We start from the raw sequence: 9,574 nt of genomic DNA on the forward strand, positions 1-9,574 counted from the left end.
TTCATATAAGAAACATTATCTGCATAGGAACTGTGAATTGCAAATTTGCTGTTCAATTTTCCGAATCCGTGAGTCAAAACGTCATATATCCTAAAAATAAAATTCATCACATTTGCAAAATACCTTGAAAAAATACCACTTTCTGGTTTAATTTCAATGTGAACAAACAGCCCTGATAAGAAACGTATAGGTAGTAACAATCCAGCAAAATATATTGTGCCTGAATATAGCAATACATCATCTAATGATTTTTCATAGGAAGCATTTCGACCCAACTTTCCGTGCATAAGGGATATGGCATATAGCTTTACTGTGTATAGGAGGGCGGAAATAGACCACCATTTAATGATAAAACTCAAAATCTTTCCCGTGTTTGTAGCTGTTAAACACATTAAAGACATTTCATTCGTAAATAAAATCACTGTAAATATCATAATAGAAAAGATTACACCCACTAAAATTAATTTTCTGGTATCTTGTTTAAATAGATTTAAAACCAAACACATCCATCTTTTAAAATATCGCATCCTTTTTCTAATATAAAATATGTACACCACAATCAAGCTTATAGCCATAAAACATGTAGTTGCAGGTAGCACATAATAATCATAGGTATTTTTTTTAAATGTCGTCTGAGTCGATCGTGCAGCATTTAGAATTATGTAAGTGGTAAAAACTGGAAATGCAACAAAACACATAAATGTCGTACATCGAACTGAAGTGGTGTAAAGTATCAATATTACCGCCACAGAAGTAAAGGCAATCGAAAATGTAATCCAAAAGGTCTTTAAGTAATCTACAATCTTCGTAAACTCAATTCGTGTTTCTCCTATACTTTTAAAATATTCCATGTATACCAATACGAAAAGAATTAGAAACCCAATGAGCCCCCATATGTCGTGTACTCTTTTTGCTCTGTTAGTTTGTCGCTCTTTATTCATCATCTATATAACCCTGTAAAATTAAATTATATTTATACAATTCTTGGAATATTAATCATGATCTACTTTAAAAAGATTTTTGATGAAAAGGAGGAATAATCAATGCAAAAATTATTTGTATTATATCACAATTTCAAATTATTTTTATCAAAGGCGACATTTATAAATAAATTGATGGAATTTGAATTTTTAATAATTTATCGTTTTAGATCATTTACAATAATCTACGTATTATTAAATTCATCGTAGTTTTATAATTTGGATATAATACATCAATAAAATCACATAATTTTTATTTATGATTTGCCCCAATAGATATGAGATGGTTTATAAAAAAATTGATTCATCAATCAAGAACATAAATCACACTTATTTTCATTAGAAAATTAATTTTTTTTTGGAAGCGCAAGTTATATTTATAATTACTATAATTAGAAATGATGAATTTATTGGTTGTTCTTTTATCTCATTAAAGGGGACAACCAAACTTAAAGAAGATAAATTATAAAATTAAAATTTATTGCTATATTATGTTAATAATTTCTTTGATTACCATCATTAAAATTATTGATACAGGCAATAAAAGCTCGAAGGGTGCATATGAAATTATAATTTAAATATTTCATCTAAAAAATGCTATAAATTACCCTTTCGGACATATTTTAAGTTTTTACGGGTATATTTATAGTTCAGAATTTCATTTTTTTACTTCATCTTTGTCGAATTACTTATTTTATTGATTATATAATTAGATAATCATCATTATAAAAGAATTTTTAGGGCTTGAATATAATATTTGCTTTTATAACTATGAATATAAAAAAATATATAAAATGTTGTTTTTGTTAATATTTGAGATAATAATTAATAGGGTAATTACTTTTTGTTGTGAGTTCTTTGTATACGAGTCGTTATTTTAATATTATCCCTATACACATCCCCACAATCAAAAATAATGCAGTTGATATATAAATATTAGGCAAAATAGCATTCTTTTCAATTAAATAGATAAAACTATATAAATTTACATGAATCCTTGGAATTTTGATAATGATCATCTTTTGTCTCAAAAATCAATGATAATTATTTCAAAAAAATAATGGATCGGATTAAATATAAGTAAAATATAGTAAATTAAAATATATTACCTAGTTTTTTGTTATTGTATTCTTAATTTTGTTTATACGTGAAATAATGTAGTGTGTTAAAATCGAGAAAACCATTAAAGTATTACTATTTCCAATAAAACATCAGATTTTGTTTTTATATTACACATTCAAATTTTTTAATGAATAGATGTGACAATGTGCATTAAAAAAGAAATTTCACAAATAATGAAGGTGTGACTATATATAATTCATTATTTTCATGCATTTTAAATTTACAAATGCAAAACAAGAATAATGCCATATGTAATTACTTGGGATGGTGTGGTCACAAAATATCATAAAAAATATGTTGAGGAGTTAAAAATACCGGACGAAGTAGAAGCATACATGCAAGCTTTCACACTCCGCAAGACACTTGAACTCATCTCATTTTAGAGAAGAAGAGCAATTGATGAAGATAGATCAGAGGAAGGTGTCTAAAGATGCATCAAGAAGCTGTTCAATATTCCCAACACGCTGAACACGTCTAAATAGATAAAAAGAAAATTAACCCATAAATAAATAAATTCATGGATTTTAAATAATCCCAGCCCCAATTTACAGTGTAAATTTATAATTTATAGATGCATTATAAAGCAATATATTTCAAATTATCACCATTACTAATTTAAAAAGAGGATTTTCATTATTAGAGACCACAATAAATGGTAATATGTATTGTTAGCCGAGTATTTTATAAACACCGGCCCTATTTTACGATAAGAAGATATCATTTTAAATTAATAAAATCCAACATAGTAAATTTTAATAAAATATAATTTAAATATACTATTTACAAATATTATTAGGTTCTATATTTTAAAATATTTTGATGTTTGCGCTAAGTAATAAATTGGGACAATGGGGTTAAAACATCAAAAGTCATATTTTAAGGTGTTAAGAATACCGAACTAAGCAGAAGCATGCGCACAAACAATATAATTGAGGACAAAAATCGAAATAATAAGCTTTTAAGAAGAAAGAAATATTTAGTAAATTGTGATGATGACTATGTGGGGAAAAGAAATACCCGAATCGTTTTGAAAGAACATTCTAAGGTTTCGATTGAACAAGATTAAATAGCTAAGAATTCAACCAAAATAAACCACAAATAACACTAGTCTAAATGTTTTTTGATTGAAATAAAAGTCAAAAATTTTGTTTTATTAATTAATTTAACTAAATAATGGTTTTAAATAATAAAGATAACAAAAGAAGGTGATATAAATATTATTTTTCCATAAATTTTTAAATTATTCTTAAGCTTAAAGCTGGGAGCAGGTGGTTATTTTTGCAAGCCTGTTTTTCCTTATGGAAGACAAAGTCAAAGGTAAAAGATAAAGTTTTTAATAAAAAAACAATATTTATTTTATTTCATATTCTATACAAATAAAGAGCTTTGATTCATGGAAAATGTAAGCATAAATTCCCAAGTTTAATTTAAATACTATCTAACTGAATTTTTCAGTAAAATAAATAAGTATACCTTATTTATACTTGTATTTTCTATGTTTAATATCCTTCAATCTCCTATAGATACAAATTTCACGCCAAATGTTATTTAACACAAGAGTTCGTCTAAAATCTTTATATATACTTCGCGAAAAAATACAATGATGTGTAAAATTAATGTTTTCCCCTTTGCGTATTCATACAAGATTTGTTTAAAGCTTTTATAATATAAAAGAACGTATGTATTCAATTTTATTTAGAGCCTTAAAAAGCATTTCTTCTTTCTATTTATCATCCATCATAAAGCAAAAATGTGTATTTACTTCTGCTAGACTAATTAGAATAAAGCATTAAATTTGTAAACTATATATTAAGTTTTAATATACTTAAAGGATTGCAATTATTGTTTTTCATTTCCTTTAATTATAATTTTATTATGTAAATATGTAAAATAATCGTTTTTCCAATATTGAAAAGGGTACCATTTGAACAAGGAAAAAATTCCCTCTAAATATACTATTGCCTCAAGAGAAAAAAAGTAAAAATAAATCACTTTAGTTTGTATGAAATAGCCACGAAAGACAAGAAATACATGTTACATTAGGGCCAATATTTAACACCACAATTTTATTAATTTACATTTGAATATTTACAAATATATATCTCTTATAAAATTTAATAAAGGTTTGGCTTGTTCTTATACTTTAGGCTCCGCATCATGAAAAGTATTTTTGAATTAGACTTAGGGATAAAAGGCATTAGTTTAATATATCGATATTATTTAGAGCCTAAAAACTTACTTCATTCGATCTTATCAGTTCGTAAAGAGATTTTATACGAAATTTCATATTAAGGCTCTTTAATTTTAAAATTAAATAAATAAAGTGAAATAGTTAAGCGAAAAATCATTAGCGATGACGATTTGATTTTTCTTTCTTTATTCTGAAGTCTCAGTTATTTTAAAAATATCAGTTTAGAACATTAAAGGGTTTAAATTTTTGTTTTTAAGAAAGCATTATTTTAAGTTTGTGGTCCCAATTAATCTGTGAGATAAAAAAATTGTTTTAGGTTACTAAATGTGAACTATCATAAATTAATAAAACATAGAATGTTAATATATTTATTCGAGGGATAAAGATATAATGTTTGATCTGGTTTTATTTATAGGGGCTGTAAAAGGAGGACAGATATGCCACTTTATTTGTATAAAAAATATGCCTGGTAAAAATCAACACAATTATTTTAATTAAAATGCTAAAAGATTATCTATATCTGTTTTTTTCTTGCATTATAACTTGTAAAAAACAAATATGATTTTAAATACATTTTATAATCAATGAAACAAAGTCTATAAAACCAATAAGTAAACCATATAAAATAAAAGTTAATTTTATCACATTAACAACAAAATTGTTTAAGTCGCATCATTGATTGAATATTGTGCATTATATTATCTTTTGAATGTAGAAAATCAACATAATAAATAGCTAGTTTTGTAATAAATAATGATAAATTATTTCGTTCTCCTTATATTCTTTAATTATTTCATCAGATTTCAAAAGAGAATCCTCATGCTAGATTCAACAATTTTTTTAAAGAATGAAAATATTTACAATTACTAAAAGAATTTCGATCGATTAGTAAATATTTATTTGATTAATATCAGTTATTATTTTTTCTAGTATTACTTAATGGAATTAAAAAACCAGAAAAGTAAGTACAATTAGATATAAGGAAAAAAGCTTCACAGCCATAGATATGTCATCTGTATAGAAAAAAATACGCCTCTAAAATCCAACTTTATTTTGTTTGTTTTTGAGATCTTATTTCTCATAAATAAGAAAATTGCTAATTAGAACTCTGCACAGATAAAATATTCTTTTTTCTATGATGGGTTTTTATATATATATATAGAAAAAAACACAATGTTAAATCGTGTATGCACACCAAAAAAATCCAAAAATCGAATTCATCATGTATAAGAATTCCAAAAGGAGCTTTTAAATTGTTTAAGATACATGGAGTCGCATGTTCTATGTTTTTTAAATAAAAATATGCGATATAAAATGCAGAAAAAAAGTGTAAATCATCAACTATGAAATTCAACATGTTGTCTCGTTTATGATATAACTTGTCATTTTATTAATATTTATTAGTTTACCACATTCATTAACGATTTACCAACTATCTAAATCCAAATAGAAATTTAAAGACCCGCAATAATAAATTTTAAAAGACGTTACATAAGCAAAATATGAAAATTTAATGTGTTTTTACTACTATATAACAATTAAGTCATCATACAGAGAATAAGCAGGATACTAAAGGTGATGTAATATATTTTTTATGTTTTCTAAACGTCTTAAAATTGAACACACCGCACATTTAGAAATATTAATAGATAACCTAAATACAGTAACACAATTTAATTTCAATATCTTTATATGCCAGAGTTTTTTAAATCCAAAAATAGTACATGCAACCCTAGATGACAAATTAATATACATTCATAAATATTAACAACAAAATTTATTATAGAAAACAAGCCTTAACCTAAAAAATGTAACTAATTAAGAATTTTAAGAAAGGTATTCAAGTTTTTTTAAAGGATGCTTACATTTTAAGGAAAACAAATTTTGCGATGTGGCTTAGAAAAAAAAGTATTTCGTATAGTTTAAAAAAAATTAAATAATCGAGTATTTGCTTTGAACATACATTTTTGAGGCCATATATTTGCAAAATTCTATACACTAGCTTAAACTTGATAAAAAACCAAAAAAAATACGTAAAAATAAATTATTTTTACATTTAAATAAAGAAAGACAGAAAAATTGCAGTTTAAAATGTAAAAGAATCAAGAACACAATAATATATCGACATCATATACAAATGCTTGTGATCATGCGATATAAGTTCAGATTTCTAAGAAAAAACAATTTGCAATTTTATAAATTTTTGAAACTAGTATGTTTAAATCTAGTTAAACATAATCATGATTTTCATTCAACCATCAAAGCCATCAATAAGTGATATCTAAAAGTTAGTCTTATCAAAATTTTCAATTTGTTTACAACATACTAATGCCATTTCTATAATACAAAATAAGTAGTCTTCAGTTTTTTTTGAATAGGTTCATATATAGAATTGGGTATATATTACTCTAGAGACAAAGTAATTTAGCGCTTATGATTCAGATTTCGTATAATGTTTATTATAGCATCTTATTAATATAATGTAGATTAAATTAAATTAAAGATATTTCAAGAGTAGAATTTTATTTAAAAATATTATGTCAATTTAAAATTTCAAAAAACATTTGTAAATGCATAATTAAATATAACACGGTTTAAAGCATATAATATAGAAGATATTGTTCAATTGATTCGGTATTTACGCGTTAAAAAATTCAGTAGTATGTTGGAAATATAAAACAATGATATTCAGTAGCACTGAGCGATAATAAAAATTATAATATGCTACATATATAAGATTTTCATGATTATTTGTGTTTTTTTGATAAGCTTGTTTAAACTACTCGAATTATTTAATAATGATGTATAAGTAACATAATTTGCACAAAACTATCTAAGAGAAATTGAATACTTAAATAGATTCATTAAAATTGGCAAACAATATTATTATAGTTTTTTAAAAAAAATTATAGTGCATAAAATAAAGATGTGATATATATAAGAACTATACTTAAAGTTTTTTTATTTGATTAGATAATCATTGCCTTTAATTAATTTATATGGTATAGTAAGAGTTTTATGCTTGAATTCATCAATATAACATGGTAATTTAAAATGAAATGTAAAACGGGTGCCGTTTATTTCATATAAATTCCCAAATGGTATTATTATATTCCTAAATGGCAATAAAACGCATTATTTCTCTCAAATACTCCACAATTTCGATATTCGTTTGTATTATGTTATGATCATATATTTTTATAGAAAAGACATTACGATGGTTTCTTTCAATAAAAAAATATAGGTCCAATACAAAAAACGAAAAATGATGTTAACTATGAACCTTAAATTTTTTATTATATGTTAGAATCTGCCATTATAGTCTTCAAAGAAATTATGATTATTTTAATTATCTGAATTCAGCAATATTAAAATTAAGATTTTTTGTATTTTGTTAATATGGTCTTATATCAATTGACGTATTTAAAAAATTCATTTCATGAATCACACCTTTTTTATGCTGATATGATTTATCATGACAATATAGTATGGTTTTATGTGTTTGCTGCCTACTTTATAGTCAATTTTATATTCAGCCATAATAATTTTAAAAAACCTTCCATCATTTGTATACTTTTGGTTTTTTAGTAATATTTATATGCCCTATATTAGAAGTTCTTATTTCAAGTTACATATGATCAAGGTTTATGTATTTTTAAGTTCGACGTAATTTTTTTTTCATTTGAGTCCAACAATTCATTCTTTCATATATTTCTATCCCTGTTACTTTCTTTTTCAGGGACCTTTAATATGTAGTGTTTTTTTTATAAAGTCTGACGTGTGCTAAATTTTTTTGTAACCTAGGAAATTCCGAAAAGTTTTAATTGGATTATAATTTTACTCATCTCTTTTTAAAATATGGTTTTATCCCCTTATGCATTTATTTATTTCTGTATCCCTCATGACGAGAAATATTTATTAAATTCTTGCAGATAATGCATATTTTTAGATGCATTTCACCTAAATTTTGATATCTGCAAAAATGCTTCAATTTGTTTTCTAAGTATATTTAAACTCTTTAATCTAATTTTTTTAATTATAATACTTTCTTATTTATTTATGGGTTAATTTTCTTTTTATCAGTTTTATCTATTTAAACGTGTTCAGCGTGTTGGAATATTGCACAACTCCTTGATGCATCTTTTGACACCTTCCTCTGATCTATCTTCATCAACTGCTCTTCTTCTCTCAAATGAGATGAGTTCAAGTGTCTTCGGAGTGTGAGAGCTTGCATGTATGCTTCTACTTCGTCCGGTATTTTTAACTACTTAACATATTTTTTATGATATTTTGTGGCCACCCCATACCAAGTCATCACATATGGTATTATTCTTGTTTTACATTTGTAAATTAAACCAAGTTCATTTGCCAAGATGCCATACTTCCTATATTTTTCATTCTCAACTTCAGTCAAGTTATCAAGGCTCGTTATACCTATTTCGATCTGCGTAATCATATTTTCTTTTTTATCGTATAGAAAAAATTCAGGTCTATTTTTTTTTGATAAAAATATCTGTTTAAATTCGGGTATCAACTTATATTTCTGTATTTTCGTTTTCGCAGATCATTTGTACTGAGTCAGTTCTGATCTTTTTGGTTTTCTTGAAGTTGTATCGTCTTGATAGGAGGAAATGAAGACATCTTTTTATTTCATTATGTCTTCGCGTGTAATCATGTCCTAACATTTTCTTGCATCTTGTTGCAAGGTGATCAATTGTTTTCATAGCTTCATTACAGTGTGGGCATGTATTCTCTCACCGAAAAACACATTTCTGTCTTGAAAAAAACGGAATTTTCCGTCTTCACATGGTTTAATGTTGCCATCTTTTATACATCTTGATGATCCAACAATATCAACCATATCATTATTGTTAGCTTCAAAAAGTTTTTGGTGTAATGGTTTTTCTTTTATTTTCTACAAAAGACTTTCTTGCTGCTTTTTCTCCAGTGTTTCGGAGTCGGTGATATTAGCATGATATTTATTTTTAAGATATTCTTCAATTAGTGAGAGATGCTTCTTGTTATCTTTTTCTACTTTTAGAATCGCGGCTTTCCTCGTTGAGCTATTTTTACTGTTTTCAAGCAGATTTTTTAGCTAGTAGATCATCTTCTCAGCTTTAAATTCTATATTACATAGCCCACGTGCAAGTTCATTTCTCTTTATATATAATCTTTGTTTATTACTAGGCTGGAGGCGAATGAAAAATTCGTTTAAAATATCTCTTATCTTATCGACAGGTTTGGTGTATTCTTCAGGTTCTAATTTCTGTACGCCTATGTG

The sequence above is a fragment of the Rhyacophila brunnea genome, unplaced genomic scaffold (assembly GCF_057557595.1).
Source record: "Rhyacophila brunnea isolate RB1 unplaced genomic scaffold, BYU_Rbru_1.0 scaffold_41, whole genome shotgun sequence".
Taxonomy (NCBI): Eukaryota; Metazoa; Arthropoda; class Insecta; order Trichoptera; family Rhyacophilidae; genus Rhyacophila; species Rhyacophila brunnea.